Genomic DNA, 22,717 nt, shown 5'->3' on the forward strand with positions numbered 1-22,717 from the left:
AAGGAAAAAAGATGTTGACTTAAATTGTTTATAAAAAAAAACTTTGATCAAACAAAAATTTACCTCAAGGTATATTTGTTAAAATATTTTAGTATCAGTCTTAAAAACTTCTGGTAATTCTTCTTAAAACCTTCAGGTACATCCTCAAAATTGTTAAACTTTTTTTTAAGTCATCTGGGCTGGATCTGTAAAACCTTTAGTCGTAATCTTAAAAACCTCTAGATATCCATTTTTCATAAACATGGTTGAACATTTGTTTTAAATGAGCTTTTTCAAATTTTGGTTTGTAAGGCAAGATTCATAAGTCTTCCAAGCTAAATTTGTTTTATAGTCAAGATTTGTAATACCTTTGGGCATAATCTCTAAGACCTATGAGTGTAATCACTAAGTCCACTAGGTAAGATTCATAAGTCTTTTAAGTTGAATCTGTTTTAGGTTCGAGTTTTGTAAGATCCTCAAGCGTAATCTCTAAGTCCTCCTAGCAAGATTTGTAAGTCTTATGAGCTAAATCTGTTTTAGAGTCGAGATTTGTAAAACCTCTAGGTGTAATCTCTAAGTCATTTGGGCAAAATTTGTAAGGCTTTTGAGCTGAATCTATTTTAGAGTCGAGATTTATAAGACCTTAAAGTGTAGTCTCCAAGTCCTTTGAACATGACCTTTTAAAACTTTTAGATACCATTTTTTTAAGCTCTGTAGCCTTTGTTTAAAGGAGCATTTTTTAATAAATGATTTGTAAGACCTTTGAGCTTAATCTTCAAGTTTTTTGGATGTGATCTATAAGATCTTTGTGCATGATTATTAAAGCCTTTAGGTGTCATCCTTAATTTTTTAAATGAAAAAAGTACATTACTTATTATTATGATTTTTTTGGTACGTATTTATGAAATAAATAAAAAACCTTTTTCAAATAAGTTTAAAAGAATAAATAAAAAAATCGGTTTTTCAATAAAAATCTTTACAAAATAAATTCAAGAATTCTACCAAACTATTAGAGAGTTTTCATGGATTTAATTTTTAAAATGGAATCCACCAAACTGTTAGGAAATTTCATAAATCAGTTTTTAAAAAAATAATAAAAAAATAAATAATTTTCATCTTCTAAACTATTAGAGGATTTTTTTTCAAATTAAATCCTACTAAACTATTAGGAGACTTAATAAGATTCACAAAATTTTTACAAATCTTTTTACAATAAAATCTCACCAAACTATTAAGAGATCTGTTTCAAAGTAAGTCCTACTAAATTATTAGGAGACTTTATTAATTTTTCTAAAATAATAAAATCTTTAATAAATCAAATGATGAAGCCTTTTCAGAGTGGGACACTAGTCCCCATGAATACTCTTGAGGTAAGCAAATTATTTTAAATTACTACCAAACTATTGGGGTGATTTTCAGATTAAGTCTCAATATTAAATATTTTGGTAAAATATAAACATTTTCAAGGCTTCAATAATTTGAAATCAAATTGGTACTATCTTTTGGATAGGCATTGTGTGAGTGCTATAACCTTCCTCACATGTAATTATATTCATGAACCTAAACTCTAGTTTTGAAAATCAGAATCTATTATTTAAAAAAACCTAAGTCAATCTTGAGACTCTTTTTTAAATAGGACACATTCAATCAGGTGGCCAATCAAACCTAAACAAAAAAGATTGGTGACGACTCCTCTAATCCATGTCTAGCGATAGGTTTATGGATCTATACGTTATGACAATATGATGACTCCACTAGGAAAATTGAGAGTTCGGCCAGTAAATGATTTCTTATTATCCAAGCCTTGCTTAATAAATTTGAGATTATTTTTTTTCTTTCCTATTTTTTTCTTTTCATTGTTTATATTCTGTTAGTTATTCACATGTATATATCTATCATTCATTTATATGTGCATAACATAAAGCTCTCTATCTAAGCTCTACCCTTAGAAAGGAGTGAAGTACCTATGTCCTCGTAAGATTTCATGTCTCCGTATGGACCTGTGAAACACTCATACTCAAATTAAACCCTTTTCACTTGTAGCCTATGATGGTTAAGGATCGGGGTGCCTTACTAGTTTGTAATGGACAATGATGTAAGGAATAATTTGAGAACCTTTTAGAAGTAATCCAAACCACATGTAGTTAACTTTAAGAGCCTAACCATAGGTAGGGCCATGTCTTTCCACCCTTAATAGTTAACCTAAAATCTAGGGTCATGTTGTTATTTTACTTGCTTTATAGTATTTATTCTTTATTTTATTGAAGTGACTAAATGATTTTCTTGTCTTCTTTTTATTTCTTTTCTTCTTGTGCATATTCATAAACATACGTGCAAATTACATATTATGCTTACTAACTTTTTTTTTATTGTGTATATGAATTCATGCATCACTGTATTCATTCTCATGCATAATCTGAAGGTTCCATAAACATCATTTTAAATTTGCATATTGTGGAAAATTAAGGTTCAAGGATAGCTTAACACTAGTACTACACTCGAGCTAGAGCCAAGAAAATAGAGCAAGATAATGTAAATCATCTCAAAAAGATAGAAAAAGCCCATGAGATATTTGAAAGAAAATTAGGCAAGATTCTAGAAGCTTTGGAAAAAATAAAGGGAAAGTAGTAGAAGAAAACATCTCACATGAAGATACTGAGTCATTGTATCCTTCAAGTTTCACTTCGCATCAGGCCCAAACCATTCCTAGCTTTCAGCAATAACAGACCACGTTTCTAAATTACAATATCAGAAATGTTCAAAGCTACACCAATCCCATCTTCATTAAAAAGATAGATAAGCCTATCCAAATTTTCAAAATGGATGAAACCAAAAAAGAAGTGAAGTTATAAATGACTGTGTCCCTAGAAGACTCTAAGACTAATAAAGCTATAAGTATGATAGAAAAAAGATTGCGGGCTATAAAAGGCATTGATTTCTATGGATCCATGGATGCTACCAACCTTTGTCTAGTTCTAGATGTTGTAATTCCTTCGAAATTCAAGGTACCAAATTTTAAAAAGTACGATGATACCAAATGCCCTATTACACACATCATAATGTATTGTCATAAGATGGTAGCACATGCTAGTAATGAAAAATGCTAATGCATGTGTTTTAGGATAGCTTAATAGGGTCTGTTGTGAGGTGATACATTAAATTGGATAAAACCTACATTAAGTCGTGAAAAGATTTAACTTGATCTTTCATCAATCAATATTGCCACATTATAGATATGGCCCCAGATCGTCTTTCATTACAGGGAATGGAAAAGAAAACATCTGGGTCTTTCAAGGAATATACTCAAAGGTAGCGAGATATAGTTGTTTAGGTCCAACCATTCTTAACTGAAAAGAAAATGATGGTTTTGTTTGTAAGCACTTTGAAGTCGTCTTATTATGAAAAAATGATAGGAAACGTAACAAAAAACTTCACTGATATGGTGATCTCATGGGAGATTATTAAAATGCCATCAAGAGTGGCAAGCTTATGAAGGGATAGACCGATAGTACTAAAATAGGTAGGATGCCTCAGAGAGAAGAGGACGAAGCCCAAGTGGTGAGTTTTGAATGGCAGTAACCCAGAATTTATGCTTTATATGCACCATATGTTCATCTTGCTTACTATCCAATAGCTAATAATGCTGCACAAGTTCCTTACTAGTCATATTTTCTAACCATGAACAACATCACTCTAAATCCTCATCAACTAGCTTTTCAAGCACTTGCATATGGGCCTAATCCTATTATTACACCGATTTTAAGGCCTAACAATCAAGCAAGTGGTTTAGGAAAATTCATGGATAATCAAGAGAGCTCATATTGATCTTATCCCCATAACCTATACTGAGCTATTTCTAAAATTGGTAAAAAATGACCTAGTGTTCCTAGTCTTTTTAAAACCATTGAAGCCACTATATCCCAAATGGTACAATGTTATGCCATATGTGATTATCATAATAGGAATGTGGGTCACTCCATAGAAACCTACCTTACTTTCAAGCATAAGGTGCAAAGTTTGATTCGAGCAGGCTTGATGAGCTTCAATGAATTAGGAGAGCTAAATATCCACAAAGACCATTTGCCCAATCATCCTAGGTCATAACTTTAAAAAGGTTGGTTGGAACTGCTTATTATCTTAGACTTCTTGAGAATATGGATCTTTTTTTATGTATTTAGATATCATTTTATTTTTCATTATTTTAATAAAGAGGCATGATTGATGCATTTTTGTGGCATTCTTCTTTTGTGTGAATACCCATTATTTACTTTTACCTTTTCAAACATTTTCCCATACCTATTTTTTGATTTTGAATAATAAAGGTTCAGATAATCATGATGATAATTCAAGATTTGATACCATTCATGATAGTTTGATTGATAAATTTGAGATTGTTGGTTCATTAGGACTGTTGAAAAAAATATAACACTAGTGAAAGTTTGGTTTATTGAAAGGTGAAAGTGATGCAACACATGATCTTTGCAATTGTTCATAAGTTTGCTTCTAGTCAATAAAGATTTTTCGTTGAGAGTATTCACACTCGAAATGATAAATGCCCATCTTGCTTCTATCATTTCAAAAAAAATTTATCCCTTGCTACCCTATTTAAGCCTATTAAAAATTTCTTTTGAGGAATCCTAACCAATGATCACCCCCACATTAAGGGGTAAAGTTTGAGAGATTTGTTCATTCTTAAGGGCAAAGCCCTTTTGTGATCAAGTTTCCTTGACAAATGAAAAAATGAAAAAAAAATTGAAAGAAAAATTGACGGGACAAAATATCAAAATGCTTCACATGAAAAAGTGATCCTTGGTTTAACTACACTATAAATACAATTATAACCTGTTTTAACCATTTATTTGGTAACCTTTACCCTAGTCTACGTTACGTCTTTTAAAAGTCTATTTTAAGCGAATGTGAATACTCAATTTGAAGAATCATGAATTAAATTGGGATGGGTTTGCCATTGGATTGTTTGAAGCTTTAATCAAAGTGTTATTAATGAATAAAAGGGAAAAAAAAATGAAAAGAAAAGAAAAAAGAAGCAAACAAAAAAAGGCGAAAAGAATAAAACATTACAAAAAAAAAAGAAGCAAAAAGAAAGAAAAGAGAATAAAGGGAGACTTAGATCGAAAATCTGAAAGGGCAATTTAAGTAAAGATGAAAACTTGAAAAAACAACTTCATATGACAGTCTTCGGAATAAGGATGATGATTAGCACAAAGATTGAAGATATTAATGGAATGTGTTCTTGAAAGATGATCCTGAGTTTGAGTTCAAGATTGCTTGAACAATCATTGTTTTGGATGTTAATATCCTATTTGAATAAATCATAGTGTTTTGTCTTTGTTCACTCTTGAGTTGTTCTTGACCCTACCTTTTGTTCTTTCAATAATAAAAACCCATTTTTCTTATCCTTCACCAAATGAGCATTCCCTAAATAAACCAAGAAAATGTACTTTGTTTCTCACCAATTTGAATAATGACAAATAAATGAATGACATTTTTCATAAAAAATCTTTGTTTTCAAATAAAAATTCTTACAAAATAAATTCATGAATTCTACCAAACTATTAGCGAATTTTCATGAATTTAATTTTTAAAATGGAATCCACCAAACTATTGAAAATTTTCATAAATCAATTTTCAAAAAAATAATAAATAAATAAATAATTTTTATCCTCAAATTATTAGAGGATTATTTTCAAATTAAGTCCTATCAAACTATTGAGAGACTTAATAAGATTCACAAAATTTTTACAAATCTTTTTACAATAAAATCTCACCAAACTATTAGAAGATCTGCTTCAAAGTAAGTCCTACCAAACTATTAGGAGACTTAATTAATTTTCCTGAAATGATAAAATACTTTAGTAAATCCAATAATGGAGCATTTTTAAAGTGGGACACTAGTCCCTATGAATACTCTTGAGGTAAGAGAATTGTCTTAAATCGCTACCAAACTATTATGGTGATTTTAAGATTAAGTCTCAATATTAAACATTTTGGTAAAATATAAACATTTTCAAGGCTTGGATAATTTGAAATTAAATTGGTACTATCCTTTAGATTGGCGTTGTGGGAGTGCTATAACTTTTCTCACAGATAATTGTACTCTCAAACCTAAACTCTAGTTTCGTAGATCAGAATCACCATAATTTTTTTTTATTTAGGTGTGATTGGCCGCTTGATTAAATTTTTCCCCTTTAAAGATGGATCTCAAGATTAACTTAGGCATCTTTAAATAGTAGATTATGATCTACAAAACCAAAGTTTAGGTATGGAAGTACAATTATACATAGGAAAAGTTATAGCACCCCCACAGCTCCTATCCAAAGTTGGTACTGATTTGATTCCAAATTATCCAAGCCTTAAAAAGGGTTATGCTTTTACTAAAATATTAAATATTGAGACCTAATCTTAAAATCACCTTAATAGTTTGATAGCAATGTAAGATAATTCTCTCACCTCAAGAGTACTCATAGAGACTAGTGTCCCACTTTGAAAAGGTTCCATCATTGGATTTGTTAAGGTTTTCTTTTATTTCAGGAAAATTAATGAAGTCTCCCAATAGTTTGGTAGGATTTACTTAGAAGCAAATCTCTCAATAGTTTGGTGAGATTTTATTATAAAAATATTTGTAAAAATTTGGAAATCTTATTAAGTCTTCCAATAGTTTGATAGGACTTAATTTAAAAATAATCATCCAATAGTTTGAGGATAAAATTATTTATTTATTATATTTTTTGAAAACTGATTTATGAAAATTTTCATAGTTTGGTGGATTCCATTTTAAAAATTAAATTCATGAAAATTCTCTAATAGTTTGGTAGAATTCATGAATTTATTTTGTAAGAATTTTTATTTGAAAAAAAGATTTTTTATTTATTCTTTTAAACTTATTTGAAATTTTTTTTATTTATTTCATAAATAAGTACAGAAAAAAATCATAATAATAAGCAATGTATTTTTTCCAATTTAAAATAAGAAATAATAAAAGTAAATAAGAATAAACTAAATAAGATAAACAAAATAAGAAAAATAGAATCAAAATAAAAAATGGAGTGGAAAAGAGAAAGAGAATACCTACGATCGGGTTAGGTTGTGCAGGGTAAAACACACATATTTAGATGCGTCAAATATCAGGTTTTTCTTTAGAAGTGTTTAAGTGTGTGTCTCTTTCTTAAATGGTTATTCTTCTATCTTCTGTCTAACTGATTTATAGGTGCCTAGAAATTGATGAATAAATCCAAAAAGTTGACAAAGAATTTCCATAAACCCAACAAATTGTTTAGAAAACTAAACCGAAAAACCCTAGAATACAAAATCCTACAAAAATTCAAACCCAAAAACCCAAAATCCCAATTCTAAAAAATCTAAACAAACCAAACCTAGAACTTAGAACCTCTTGGTTGCTAAACAAATTTCTCTCTTTTCTCTTAAGAGTTTTTGCATAATCTTTTTTTTAATGCCCCCATTTGCTTTGATCACAGATTTATATAAGAATTCATGCTCAATCAATTTCCCTTAAATCTATGATTTTATTTGATCACCATTTTAATGAGAATTGATTTTGAAATCAAATCCCAAAAATCTCTCCCTATCATTTTAATGTGAATTAATTATGGAATTAAATCTCGACAATATCTCCACATCACTTTTAATGCCAATTGATTCTGAAATTAAATCTAAAAAATCTCTCAGTTACAGTTGAAGCTTAATTCCAAAAAAATATTTCTAAATAAAATGGAGTGTCTACAGTTACCCTCTTTGTGTATTTTCTGTGGAATAGGAATTGCACAAAGACAAAAGACATCTATTTTGTTCGGGTCTAAAAGCTGAGATTTAAAAAGTGATCAAAGTATGCCAAAATGATCAAGACTAAATTGCAGAATAAGAAATAAAATGATCTGGACTAAGCCAAGATCAAACAGGTGACTGGGATTGAACCACGAGTAAAACTAAATTGATCTAGACTAAGCCGAGATTGAAATGAGTGACCAAAATTGAACCATAGGTCAAAAAAATAAAGTTCAAAATTTCACTTTAACTTCAAATATTCACAATTTGGACATTAAAAAATTTGTAAGGTTCCATAACAAAAGCTGAAAGATCCCAATATTCCAAGTCTAACAAAATCACAAAGATTCAAGATTTGTAAAAGTTTTCAGATTCGCAAGAATGGAAGATTCACAAGATTTCAAGTTTTGCAGAGGTGCTAGATTTGCATAGATTTCAGGTTCACAAGTACTTCTAGATTCACAAGAAAGAAAATTTCATAAGATTTCAAGTTTTGCAAAGTTCTAAATTTGCAAGATTCCAAGTTTCATAAAAGTTCTAAATTCACAAAGATTATATGTTCACAAGGCCTTTCAGATTTGCAAGAAAGAAAGATTCATAAGATTTCAAGTTTCTCAAAGGTCAAAAAATGATTTGGACTGAGCTAAGATCGAATGACTAGGATGATACCGTAAGTCTAAAAGTAACCAGGATCGAGTCAAAGTCATAGATGAATGATTGAGAGGATGCAATGAGTCTAGAAGCAACCAAAACTGAGTCAAGGTCAAAGATGAATAATCGAGATAATGCCACAAGTCAGGAAAGTGATCTAGATTGAGTCAAGATAGAATGATTGAGACGATGCTGTGAGTTTGAAAATGACCAAGATCGAGTCAAGGTCAAAGAGAAATAACCGAGATGATGTTACAAGTAAAAAAATGGTTTAGACTGAGCCAAAATCAAATGACAGGGATAATGCCATGAGTCTGAAAGTGACTAGGACCAATTTAAAGTCATAGATGAATGACTAGGATGATGTCGCAAGTCAAAAAATGATCTGGACTGATCCGAGATTAAATGACTGAGATGATGTTGCGAGTCTAAAAGCGACTAGGACTGAGTCGAGGACAAAGATGAATGACCAAGATGATGTCGCAAGTTAAGAAAATGATTTGGATTGAGCCAAGATTGGAATGAGTGATAAGTGATAATGTGACACTGCAAATGTTTATCTTATCTACGATGTATATAATGCTCATGTCATGAAATTTTAATTATGGTAAAAAGTTCTCAAGACTCCACCAGTTCTTCTTAGCTTCTCAGTATTAATAATCTCAAAGCAAATTTTGTCAGCTGATCTATGTCTTTCATCTCATCTAGTCATAATTCACATGTTGTGTCAACCAATCTATTACTAGATTCATCTCTAGGTCACCTTATTTGCCCCCTATTTATTTATTTTTTAGGCATCTTTTCAAGTTTTTTTCACTTGTCTCATCTTGGACTTCTTTCAAAAGAATGAAAAATTCTTTATGAAAAATGTCATTCTTTTATTTATCATCATCCAAATTAATAACAGACATGGTACATTTTCTTAGTTTATTCAAGGAATGCTCATTTGGTGAAGGATAAGAAAAATGGGTTTTTATTATTCAAAGAATAAGAGGTAAGGTCAAGAATAACTCAAGGGTGAACACGAACAAAACACTATGATTTATTCAAATAGGATATTAACATCCAAAATAATGATTGTTTAGGCAATCTTGAACTTAAACTCAAGATCATCTTTTAAGAACAAATTCCATTAATATCTTCAATCTTTGAGCCAATCATCATCCCCATTCTAAGGACTTTCACATGAAGTTATTTTTTCAAGTATTCATCTTTACTTAAATCATTCTTTTGGGTTTTCAGTCTAAGTCTCCCTTTTTCCTCTTTTTTCTCTTTTCTTTCTTTTTGCTTCTTTTATTTTTTGTAATTTTTTTTTATTTTTTTGATTGCTTTTTTTTTCTTTTCATTTCTCTTTCCCCTTTATTCATCAATGACATTTTGATCAAATCTTTAAACAATCCAATGGCAAACTCACCCCATGTCAATTCATGATTCTCTAAATTGAGTATTCACATTTGATTAAAATGAACTTTTTAGGGACATAACGTAAGCTAGAGTAAAGGTTGCAAAGAAATGGATAAAATAGGCCCAAATTATATTTGTAGGGTAATCAAACCAAGGATCACTTATTCATATGGAGCACTTTGACATTTTACCCCATCAATTTTCTTTTTCTTCATTTTTTTTTTTTGTAGAGCACATTGGCATTTTGCCCCATCAATTTTTTCTTTATTTTTTTTAAATTTTTTCGTTTGTCAAGGAAACTTGATCATAAAAGGGCTTTGCCCCTAAGAATGAATAAATCTTTCCAACTTTACCCCCCAGTATGGGTGGTGATCCTTGTTCAGGGTTCCTTAAAAGAAATTTTTAATAAGCTTAAATGGGGTAGCAAGGGATAATTTTTTTTTGAAAGGATAAAAGAAAGATGACCATTTATCATTTCGAGCGTGAATACTCTCAATGAAAAATCTTTATTGACTAGGAGCAGACTTGTGAACAATCTTAAAGATCATGTGTTGCATCACTTTCACTTTTCAATAAGCCAAACTTTCACCAGAGTTATATTTTTTTCAACAGTCTTAATTTACCAACAATCTCAAATTTATCAATCAAACCATTATTAATGGTATTGAATCTCGAATTATCATCATGATTGTCTGAACCTCCATTATTTAGAATAAAAGAATGGGTGTGGGAAAAGGTATAAAAAGGTAAAAGTAAATAATGGGTATTCACACAAAAGAAAAATGTCATAGAAATTCCTTAGATTTGTCACTTTCATTAAAATGATGAAAAATGAAATCCAAATGCATAAAAAAATCCACATTATCATGAAATCCTAAGATGATGAGTAGTTCCAATCAATCTTCTCCAAAATTATACCTTTGGATGATTGGATGAAGGGTTATCATTGACATTGGATGTTGTGTTTCCATCGGTATCGAAATTTATCAACCCTCATTTGATTAGATTTTGCACCATATGTTTTAAAGGGATATAATTTTTGATGGAATGGCCTGCTACCCCAAAATGGTAGTCATAGTAAGCAGTGGAGTCATACCATTTGAGATAAAGAAGTTCAGGTTATTTTGTAGGAATGGGAGCAATCAAATTGTTCTTGTAAAACTCTTGGTATAAATCTGTGTAGCTTATAAGAATAGGGTTAAATGTAGGCTTTTCCAATTTTGTGACTCTCGCACACCACCTGTTGGGGTAGTTAAACAAATAGATGACCTAGCTATGGATGGATAAAAAGGTCATGGAGTTGATTGGTAAACTACAACAGAAGCATGACTTGCAAAAAAATGATATATACGATAGATTGGTTAAAGGTAGTTTTTGGATTACTGCCTATCGAAACTCATAGCTTGAATCTTACTTTTTTTTTAGGCATCTTTTTAGCAACAGATGATTCTCTTTCTTCCAATTTGTTGTTTTTGATTGTATTTTTTATGATCTCTTCTGAAATCACCATATCAATAAAATTCTTAGTCGCGTTCCCTATCATCTTTTTATGGTACAATAACTTTAAAGTGCATATAAATAGTACTATCATTTTTCTTTTTATTAAGTGAGGTTGTACCTAGACAGTAATATCTCGTCATCTTTGGACATATTCCTTAAAAGACTTAGATGTTTTCTTCTTCATCCCTTGTAATGAAAGGCGATCAGAAGTTATATCTACGATGTGGCGATATTGATTGATGAAAGATCAAGAAAAGGCTCAGTATCTTCATGTGAGATGTCTTCTTTTATTGCTTTCCCTTTGTTTATCTTTTCCAAAGCTTCTAGAATTTTGTTTAATTTTCCTTCAAGTATCTCCTAAGCCTTTTCTATGCTTTTAAGAGGATTTACATTATCTTGCTCTACTTTCCTAGCTTTAGCTTGAGTGTAATACTGGTGTTGAGCTATCCTTGAACCTTTATTTCCCATAATTATGGTGCAAATTTAGAATGATGTTTATGAAACCATCAAATTATGCATGAGAATGAATGCAGTGATGCATAAATGCATGCATACATAATAAAAAAAGGGTTAGTAAGCATAATATGCAATCTGCATGTATGTTTTATAAATATGCACAAGAAGAAAAAAAATAAAAAGAAGACAAGAAAATCGGTTAGTCACCTCAATAAAAAATAAAGAATAAACACTATAAAACAAGTAAAAATAACAACATGACCCTAAATTTTGAGTTAACTATAAAGGGTGGAATGACATGCCTCATCTATAGTTAGGCTCTTAAAGTTAACTATATACGGTTTGGTTTACTTCTAAAAGGTTTCCAAATTGTTCCTTACATCATAGTCCATCATAGACTAGTAGGCACTTCGATTCTTACCTATCATAGGTTACAAGTGGAAATGGTTCAATCTGAGATGAAGTGTTTCATAGGCCCATGCAGACATAAAATCTCACGAGGGCATAGGTACTTCATTTCCTTTTAAAGGTAAAGTTCAGGTGAAGAGCTTTATGTTATATACATGCAAATGATTGACATATATATACAATAAATAAATGAATAACTAAGTAAATATAAGCAATGAAAAGAAATAAATAAAAAGAAAATAATCTCAAATTTATTAAACAAGGCCTGGATAATAAGAAATTATTTACTGGCCTAACTTTCGATATCCCTAGTGAAGTCACCATACTATCATAATGTATAGATCCATGGACCTACCGTTAGACATGGATCAGAGGAGTCACCACCAATCTTTTTTGTTTAGGTGTGATTGGTCACCTAGTTGAATCCGTCCCATTTAAAAAAGGGTCTCAAGATTAACTTGGGTGTCTTTAAATAGTAGATTCTAATCTACGAACCAGAGTTCAAATTCAATAGTACAGTTACACATGGAGAATGTTATAGCACCCCCACAGTGCCCATCCAAAGTTGGTACCAGTTTGATTCCAAATTATCCAAGCCTTAAAAGGGTTATGCTTTTACTGAAATATTAAATATTGAGACTTAATTTTAAAATCACCCTAGTAGTTTGGTAGCAATTTAAGATAATTCTCTCATCTTAGAAGTATTCATTGATACTAGTGTACCACTCTGAAGAGGCTCCATTGTCAAATTTGTTAAGTTTTCTTTTATTTTAGAAAAATTAATGAAGTCTCCCAATAGTTTGGTAGAACTTACTTTAAAGCAGATCTCTTAATAGTTTAGTGAGATATTATTGTAAAAAGATTTGTAAAAATTTTGTGAATCTTATTAAGTCCCCAAATAGTTTGGTATAACTTAATTTAAAAATAATCCTCCAATAGTTTAGAAGATAAAAATTATTTATTTATTATTTTTTTAAAAACTGATTTATAGAATTTCTCAATAATTTGGTGGATTCCATTTTAAAAATTAAATCCATGAAAATTCTCCAATAGTTTGGTAGAATTCAAAATTTTATTTTGCAAGGATTTTTATTTGAAAAAAAGATTTTTTTATTTATTCTTTTAAACTTATTTGAAAAAGGTTTTTTATTTATTTCATAAATAAGCATAAAAATAATAATAATAATAATAATGCATTTTTTCAATTTAAAATAAGAAATAATAAGAGAAATAAGAATAAACAAAATAAGAAAAATATAATCAAAACAAAAAATGAAGTCAAAAAAAAAAAGAGAATACTTGCGATCGGATCAGGTTGTGCATGGTAAAACACACAGATTTAAATGCCTCAAATTTCAAGCGTTTCTTTAGAAGTGTTTGAGTATGTCTCTCTTTCTAAAATGGTTATTCTTTTGTTTTCTCTCTAATTGATTTATAGGTGCCCAAAAAATGATGAATAAATCCCAAAAGCTGATAGAGAATTTCTAGAAACCTAACAAATTGTCTAGAAAACTAAACCTATAACTCCTTAGTATGCAAAACCTTCTAAAAATTCAAACCCCAAAACACCTAATCCCAATTCTAGAAAATTTAAACAAACTAAACCCAAAACTTAAAACCTTTTGGTTGCTAAACAAATTTCTCTCTTTTTTTTTCAAGAGTTTTTGCATAATCTTTTTTTCTGAATGTCCCCCATTTGCTTTGATCACAGATTTATATAGGAATTCATGCTCAATCAATTCCCCTTAAATATATAAGTTTATTTGATTTCCATTTTAATGAGAATTTATTCTAAAATCAAATTCCAAAAATCTCTCCCTATCATTTTAATGTGAATTGATTATGGAATTAAATCCTGACAATCTTTCCACATCATTTTTAATGCCAATTGATTTTAGAATTAAATCTAAGAAATCTCTCAATTACAATTGAAGCTTAATTTTCAAAAAATATTTTCAAACAAAATGAAGTGTCTACAATCCCGATTAAACCTCTCAAGTTGCCCTATCCTAAACGGTGCAACCCTAATGCTTGATGCGAATATCATTTTGGTGTTGTGTGCCACTTTTTAGAAGACTGCATTATTTTGAAATATAGAGTGTAAGCATTAGTAAAGGATGGGTGATTAAATTTGAATACCCATACAAGGCCAAATATTGGAGGAAACCCATTGCTTAACCACGTTAGAGGTATTACCAATGCAATAGAGAAGGGCAAAAAAGTTAAAAAGGCAGATAAAAGAAATGAAGACTCTTTTAGAAGTGGTATATGATTGTTTGGTCAAGGTTGATATAATCTAAATAATAGGCTTTGAGGTTGGTCACAGTGATTTGGAATCTAATCAAGTTTGCAAATACCATGGAATGGTGAAAAGGCATTCAGTTTAAGATTACGAAGAGTTCAAATAAATAGTTTAAAGATTGATGGATACTAGAGTTATTGAATTCTACAATGAAGAAGAAAAGAATGAATGATCTAGACTTGTTTGTTTACTATAGTTATCCTTAAACCAAATCCAATTGCCACTGCCCAAAGGCATTTGGATAGTTTGTATAACCTTATTTTTCAATATCATTAATAAAATGTTGAATGCAATGTATTTTTCATAACATAATCTTTTCCATTTTCACTCATTTCCTTTAACGTTCTTTTATTTTTGCCAAATATGTCTTTGCTTCTTTGCCAAAATATCCATCTATATCCTTGCAATCTTAATAATTTTCAAGTTTCTAAATGCTGAACATCATGGATGATCATGATGATAATTTTGGGCTTAATTTTAAAAATTTTGTTCAAGTTAATGAGTCTAATGATGAAGATTTAGAAGATTATATCTTACCTCTTGATCTAATAAGACTAGTTAAGTAGAAGAAGAAAGTAATAAAACACCACTAGTAGCTTGTAGATTTGATCAATTTTGGGGATGATAAGAATAAAAAGGAGGTAAAGGTCGATACTTTTCTTCCATAAGAAGAACAGTGAAGATTGAAAGAACTGCTTAGAAAATATATAGACATGTTTGTATGCTCATACTAGGATATGCCAGGGTTTGACATAGATATTATAAAGTAAAAGTTACCACTGATCACAGATTGTAAATCAGTACAGTAGAAACTAAGGCATATGAAACAAAGATGCTAATAAAGTTTAAAGAAAAAATCAATAAATAGTTTAATGCTAGCTTTCTGGCCATGGTTAAGTATCCAGAAAAGGTTGTCAATATAGTTTTAGTCTTAAACAAGGATGGAAAAGTGAGAATGTGTGTAGATTATAGAGATCTAAATAAGGCCAACCCTAAGGATAATTTTCCATTACCTCATATTGATACTTTGGTTAACAATACAACAAAGTGTTAAGTATTTTCCTTTATGGATGGATTTTTTGGGTATAATCAGATCGGATGGCAAAGGAGGATATGGAGAAAATAACTTTTGTGACAATGTGGGATATTGTTTGTAATAAGTCATGCCAATTGGATTGAAAAATGCTAGTGCTACCTATCAAAGAACTATGGTCACCTTGTTTCATGATATGATGCATAAGGAAATAAAAGTTTATGTGGATGATATGATTACAAAGTTTTAAAAAGGTGAAGATCATACAAAGAACCTTAAAAAGCTCTTTGAAAAACTTCAGAAATATCAACTCAAATTGAATCCAGCCAAGTACACTTTTGGGGTGAAATCAGGAAAGTTATTGGGATTTATGGTTAGCAAAAGAGGAATTGAGGTAGATCCTAACAAAATTTATGTAATTACAAAATTAACTCCTCTCTAAACATAGCAAGAAGTAAAGAGTTTTTTGGAGAGATTAAATTACATTAACTAATTCATATCTCAGCTCACGGCAAAGTGTGACCTTATCTTTAAGTTATTGAAAAAGTATGATCCTAAAAAATGAAATGAAGAATACCAGGAGGCCTTTGACAATATTAAAGAATATTTGATGAATCGGCTAGTGCTGGTACCTTTTATGTTAGGAAAGCCTTTCATATTGTACTTAATCATAAATGAAGCTTCTATAGGATGTGTATTGGCACAAAGAGATGAAACAGGAGCATGCCATCTATTACTTAAGTAAAAAATTTACTGATATGGAGTCTAATATTCCCAGCTTGAGAATATGTGTTGTGTTTTGGTATGGACTGCTTATTGACTCAGGTAATATATGTTGTATCATACAACCTAGTTGATATCAAAATTAGATCCCTTTAAATACATATTTAAAAATCCATCTTTATCAAGAAGAATAGCAACGTCGCAAGTCATGCTCTTTGAATATGATATTATATATGTAGCTCAAAAAGCTATTAAAGGGAGTGCCATAGTTGATTTTTTAGCTGATAAGGCTATTGATGATTAGGAGCCAATGGTTTTTGAATTCCCAAATGAAGATATGATGGCTATCTTATCATTATAAAAAGAAGAACATAAGGATGCTCATGGAAAATGTTCTTTGATAAGGTATCGAATGCTTTGGGACATGGCATTAGAGTTATATTGATATCTTCTGAAAGAGAATATATCCCTAGCACTGTAAGACTATCTTTCTACTACATCAACAATATAGCAAAATATGAAACATACATCATAAGATTATGAATGGCGTTAGATAGAAAAATCAAGATTTTGAAAGTCTTCATGGATTCAGCACTAGTAATTTATCAGTTGAATGGTGAATGGGAAACAAAAGACTCAAAACTAGTTTCATACCAAAAATTCATTACTAGGCTAATAGAATAGTTTAAAGACATCCAGTTCCAACATGTACCCTTAGAAAAAAATCATATAACTAATGTTCTAGCCATATTATCAGTTACATTCAAACTAAATAAAAATATTATGATTCAACCTATTCGAATATAGACTTTTAAGCTCCCAGCACACTGTACAAGTGTAGAATAAGAAACTGATGGTCAACCTTGGTATTTTGACATTATACAATATCTTAAGCACTAAAAGATCCTGAACATGCATCAAAGAATGATAAAAGAATTTTGAAAAGATTGGCAATGGGATTTGTATTGGATAAGGCAATCTTGTATAAGAAAAATTAAGATCAGGTTTTGTTGAGATGTGTGTATGTTGTAGAAACAAGAAAAATGCTCAAAAAAGTACACAAAGGTATATGTGAGACATATGCCAATGGTCACATGATGGCTAGGCAAGCATTGAGGGTAGGTTACTATTGGCTAATTTTGGAAAGCAGTTGCATTAATTATATAATAAGATACCGTAAATGTCAAATCTATGCAGATAAAATTCATGTTCCTCTTGTACCATAGCATGTCTTGGCACCTTCATGGCTTTTCTCTTTATGGAGAATAGATGTGATTGAATCCATTACCCTAAAAGCTTTAAATGGTCACAGATTCATCTTTATGATGATTGATTATTTTACAAAATAGGTGGAAACAGTATCCAATGTCAATGTAACCCAATCAGTAGTTCACAGATTTATGAAAAAGGAAATAATTTGCCATTATGGGTTGCCTAAAAAGATCATCATTGATAATGCCAGCAATATGAATAATAGAATGATGAAAAAAGTATGCACTCAGTTTAAAATTAGCCATCATAATTCAGCACATCACCGTAAAAAAATGAATGGGGCAATAGAGGCTACTAGTAAAAATATCAAGAATATTCTAGAGAAAATGATTGAGAGCTATAAATATTGGCATGAGAATTTGTTTGCTTTGCTTGCATATAGAACATCAATCTGCACTTTGACTACAACAACTTTTTCTTTCTCTGGTATATGGGATGGAGACGATTTTGCCAACCGAAGTTGAAATTCCTTCTTTAATGGTTTTGGGAGAAGTACAATTGAAGAAAGTTGACTAGGTCTATAACCAATATGAACAATTGAATTTGATTGAAGAAAAGAGATTGGTAGCACTCAGTCATGGCCAGATGTATGAGAAGAGAATGATAAAGGTTCATTATAAGGAGATAAAGCCCAGATACTTTCATGAAGGGGAATTGTCCTTAAAAATATAGTGCCAAATCAGCTCAATAATAAAGAAAAATGGACACCTAATTGGGAAGATCTATATATAGTTAAAAAGGCATTTTTTAGTGAAGCCTTGATTCTGTCAAAAGTGGATGGAGATGAACAACTAAGTCCTAAAACTTAGATGCTATCAAGAAATATTATGCATAAAAAAAAGATGATAGTCTAAGTCAATAACCCAAAAAGGACGATCTAGATCTTAAGGGGAATACCTAAGTTGAAAACTAAAAATAGTGCTTAGGAATAAGGAGAAAATAAGAGGCAATTGAATTCCAAGTTTGAAATGGAAAGAAAATGGAAGACAATACCATTGATTCAAGGAAGAGAAAATAGGAATTATATTATCAATTGATAGGTCAAGGGGGCAAGATTGCCATCCAATAAGTTAGCATTACTTAAAGCCATTAATGAGACAAGATTCTTGGAAGATGATTAGGAGTGAATGATCTGAATTCATTATAATGTTCAGTATTTGGCAATTTTGAAAACAATTTTTTGTCACCATTTTATTTGTTTACTTTTCTCTTATGCTTAATTATATCTTCATTCTTTTTTTGTCATACAGTTTTTGAATTAAATTCAAAGACTTCAATTAATACATTTTTGTCATTTTCATTCAAACCTTTTGTTCATTATCAATTGGAAAAGCATTGCATTTGACATAATGTTGTTGATATTGAATGATAATTCTCATAATCAAACTTGAAACATACACAGGAAAGGTTTTAGGATAAGTAAGATAAATAGACATGGGCTCAAAAAAAATAGAAATGATACCAAATAGGGGACATCAATTTAGATGGGAAAATGAATGATGGTTGAACGAAGGATAATGATGATGGAAAAATAGAAATGGTGACTAATGAAAAATAGAAAAGATGAATGAAGAAGACAAAGGAAAAAAAGGAAAAATGCTTTTGGCTGAATTTCACAACACAACCACTAAAAATCAAGACAAAATATTTGAAACAAAAAAAAAAAAAAAGCTTGAATCAGAAGTGTCTAGCTTGACTACTAATGGCTTAGCCAGAATTACAAATTTAAAGCATATTTGTGGTCATGAAAATTTTGTTTCCCTAAGCAGAAGCATATGATATGAACCAATTAAAGTCATACTGCTTTCTTTGCTTTCATCACATACATTGCACATAAAATTAATTTGACCTTGAAAAAATAAATGCATTTGAAGAATGAACCCTTTTTATCAAAAAAAAAAAAAAGAGGAGAAGAAAAGATCATAGCAACAAGCAACAAACAACCAAAAATGAGAAAGAATCCTTTAAAAAAGATCATAATCCATTTCAAAGCTTCTTATCTAACCTAACTTTCCAAAATGAAACTTTTCAAACTTTTTTTAGACTAGATCCACCCTTTTCAAAATTGATTTTTTAAAGTTACCTGCCTATATTTATAGGAGCTCATTTAAAAAAAAAAAGCAAAAAAAGAGAGAAAAAGAAGAAAATCTACAAAAAATGAGGGGTTGCCAAAAAAGTGAATGAAAAGATTATATGATAACAAGATTGATTCTTAGGAAGAATGAATGTCAAGAAATTTTGAAAGAGATGAGAATTAAGCCTAGTTTATCCGACACTAAAAAGAATTAAGCCCATATTAATTGACACCAAGAAGATTTAAGCCTAGTTTAGTTGGCACTACATAGATTTTTTAGAGTTCGTTACCTATGTTCCTAATAGCCATTTTCATATAGATTTTTTTAAGTTCGTTGCCTACGTTAACGGGAGCTTTTTTCTAGATAGGAGCTCTTTTTTAGATAGATTTTTTTTAAAGTTATGTATCTATGTTAATAAGAACCCTTTTTCAGACAATTTTTTTCTTAAAGTTCATTGCCTATGCTACTAAAAACCTTTTTTTCAGATAGATTTTTTAAAAGTTCATTGGCTATGTTCATATAAGCTTTTTTTCAGATAGATTTTTTTAAAGTTCGTTGCCAATGTTAATAGGAACCCTTTTCTAGATAGATTTTTAAAAGTTACCTACCTATTAGATAGATTTTTAAAAGTTACCTACCTCTATTAATAGCAGCTCTTTTTAAGCAAATTTTTAAAGTCACTTGCATATGTTAATAGAAGCCATTTTCCAAACAAATTTTTTTAAACTTACTTGCCTAGGTTAATAAGAGCTCTTTTTTCAAAATTGATTTTTAAAGTTACCTACCTATATTTATAGAAGCTCTTCTAAAACAAAATTTCTTTAACATGAAAGCAAAGAAACAACACAAAAAAACTTCCCTTTAGCCCCTAGTTTGGGCTAAAATTGGTGTATTTAATCTTTGCATTATTCTTAATTCTCAGTAAAATATACAAAAAGGGCTAGTTGTAAACACCTAATTTTGTTTGGGCAAAATTTTGATAATTTGTAAAGTGCTTAAAAACCAACCCGATTCAAAACCCACATCTTTCTAATTTTGACATGGTTTTAAAATCAAAATTCAAACCAATTTGACCCAAATGCCGCAAAATCAATTTCTATTAAATTGGTCAAATGTCACCACAATCAGAATTAATCAAACAAAGTCAAAATTACACAAAACTTGATCAAAATAGATAGAACTCGGGTTAATTTTTTGGGCCATTTTCATAATTTGACTTTCTCGAGTCAAATTTTCATAAAAATTTTCAAATCATAATTGAATTTTATTAGTAATTTTTGATGCATTAAAAACTCATATCACACTTTAGGAAGTGTGAAATTATCAAAATGCTCATTAGGGGTATTTTCATAATTCAAACTTCTATAGGTTGGAATTTTATAAAAAGCTCCAAATCATGATTTTATTATATTTGATGATTTTTAGAATTTTGAAAACCCTAATTGTACCCTAAGAGATGTGAAATTATTAAAATACCCCTTAAAGGTAATTTTTAATTTGATATTCTCGAGGTCGATTTTTCACAAAAATTTTCAAATCATGATTTTATAATATTTGATAATTTTTGGTGCATTAAAATCACATTAACACCTTAAAAGGTGTAAAATTACCCAAAATACCCCTTACGAGTATTTTCATAATTTGACTTTCACAAGATCAGATTTTCACAAAAATTTTTAAATCTTAATTTCATAATATTTTCATGATTTTTAGTGCTTTACAATCCCAAAAATGAGAATGAGATCATTAATTTCTAAGAAAATGGCCTAAATATCAAAAACTTCGTACTAAGCGCAAAATGGTCTTTTCACTTGATTTAGGGGCTGTAAAAATTCAACCTTTGTAGTAAACATAGGCCATTAAATCTCATAATGAATCTTGATCCAATGGCTAAAGATTTCTCCTTCAATTAAAAATAAGAGAGAAATTTTGGCACTTGGATGAGATTTGATCTTAAGGCTTTGGTTCAATCCTGAATAGATATTTTAGTGGCTTTCTTCTTCATAAGGGAGAGGTTTTTTGCATGAAAAAGACAAAGTAGAAAACGTAAAAGACAAAAGAGCTCATAGGAAAGAAAATTAGGAGAAAAAAATTGTGAAAAAAAAAATAAGGAAAATTCTTTGTGCTTGGTTTTAAAGGTATATTTTCATAACACCATTTTTCCATCTTCATGCATTCTCTAGCACATTTCATAACATTTTCATGCTAGTTTAATCGTTTTTTTTTTGTTTTTCTTGAAGCTTTTTAGTTCATTTTTATTTACTTGAAACAACTTCATCCAATTAACCAATAGTTGGATTAAAGCTAAAATTCAAGTGACAAAAACCACAAATCCACCCTAGAAAACAAGTTGGAGGTTCACCCATGGGGTGCTCTTGTTTGGCTAAACTTCATCTTGGCCCCCTTTTATCATTTTTTTGCTTCTAAAGGTAGTGTATGATGCTTAAATGATGATTATATGGCTGTTTAAAATGATTTTAGGTTGATTGGATTTATATAATGTTGTTTGGTTACCATTTTTGTTATGATTTCTTTGTCATTTTTGGATCATTATATGTTTGTTGAAATTATTTTAATGCTATGAATCCTATCATAGGGTAAGTTCCAAGTGATTATTGCTTTGTTTGGATGAAATGACATAAAAATAGAGGTAAGGAAATGCCATAAAGGTACGACCATGGTGCTATTTTCATTGGCTAAACCTTGGTCCTTTTTTGGTAGATGTTTGTTCTTTGATTTCATGTATTGAATTATATTTTTTGTGTTGATTTTCATGTTTTCATGTCTAAGTCAATTTTCCAACAGATGAAAAGGTTGTTTTGATGTTTGATTTTAATGATTCTATAAGTTGTTTGGTTGGTTTTTTTGAAGGAAATGTGGTAGAATATTCAAACCAAAATTTAAAGTTCTCTATGTTTAATCCATTTTAGTCTTGAATTTTTATGCATTATATGTTTGTAATATTAAATTTGAAAATATCTTAGTTTGTAATTATGTTTCTAGGTTATGCATTTGGCACATGCATTCATTAATGGTATTTTTGTAATTTGCATTCATTTCATGTCCATTTCCATAAAAATAAAAAGAACAAAAATTTTTTGAAACCCCAAACTT

The sequence above is a fragment of the Durio zibethinus genome, chromosome 25 (genome assembly GCF_047325235.1).
Source record: "Durio zibethinus cultivar Kanyao isolate XHJ-2024 chromosome 25, ASM4732523v1, whole genome shotgun sequence".
Lineage (NCBI taxonomy): Eukaryota > Viridiplantae > Streptophyta > Magnoliopsida > Malvales > Malvaceae > Durio > Durio zibethinus.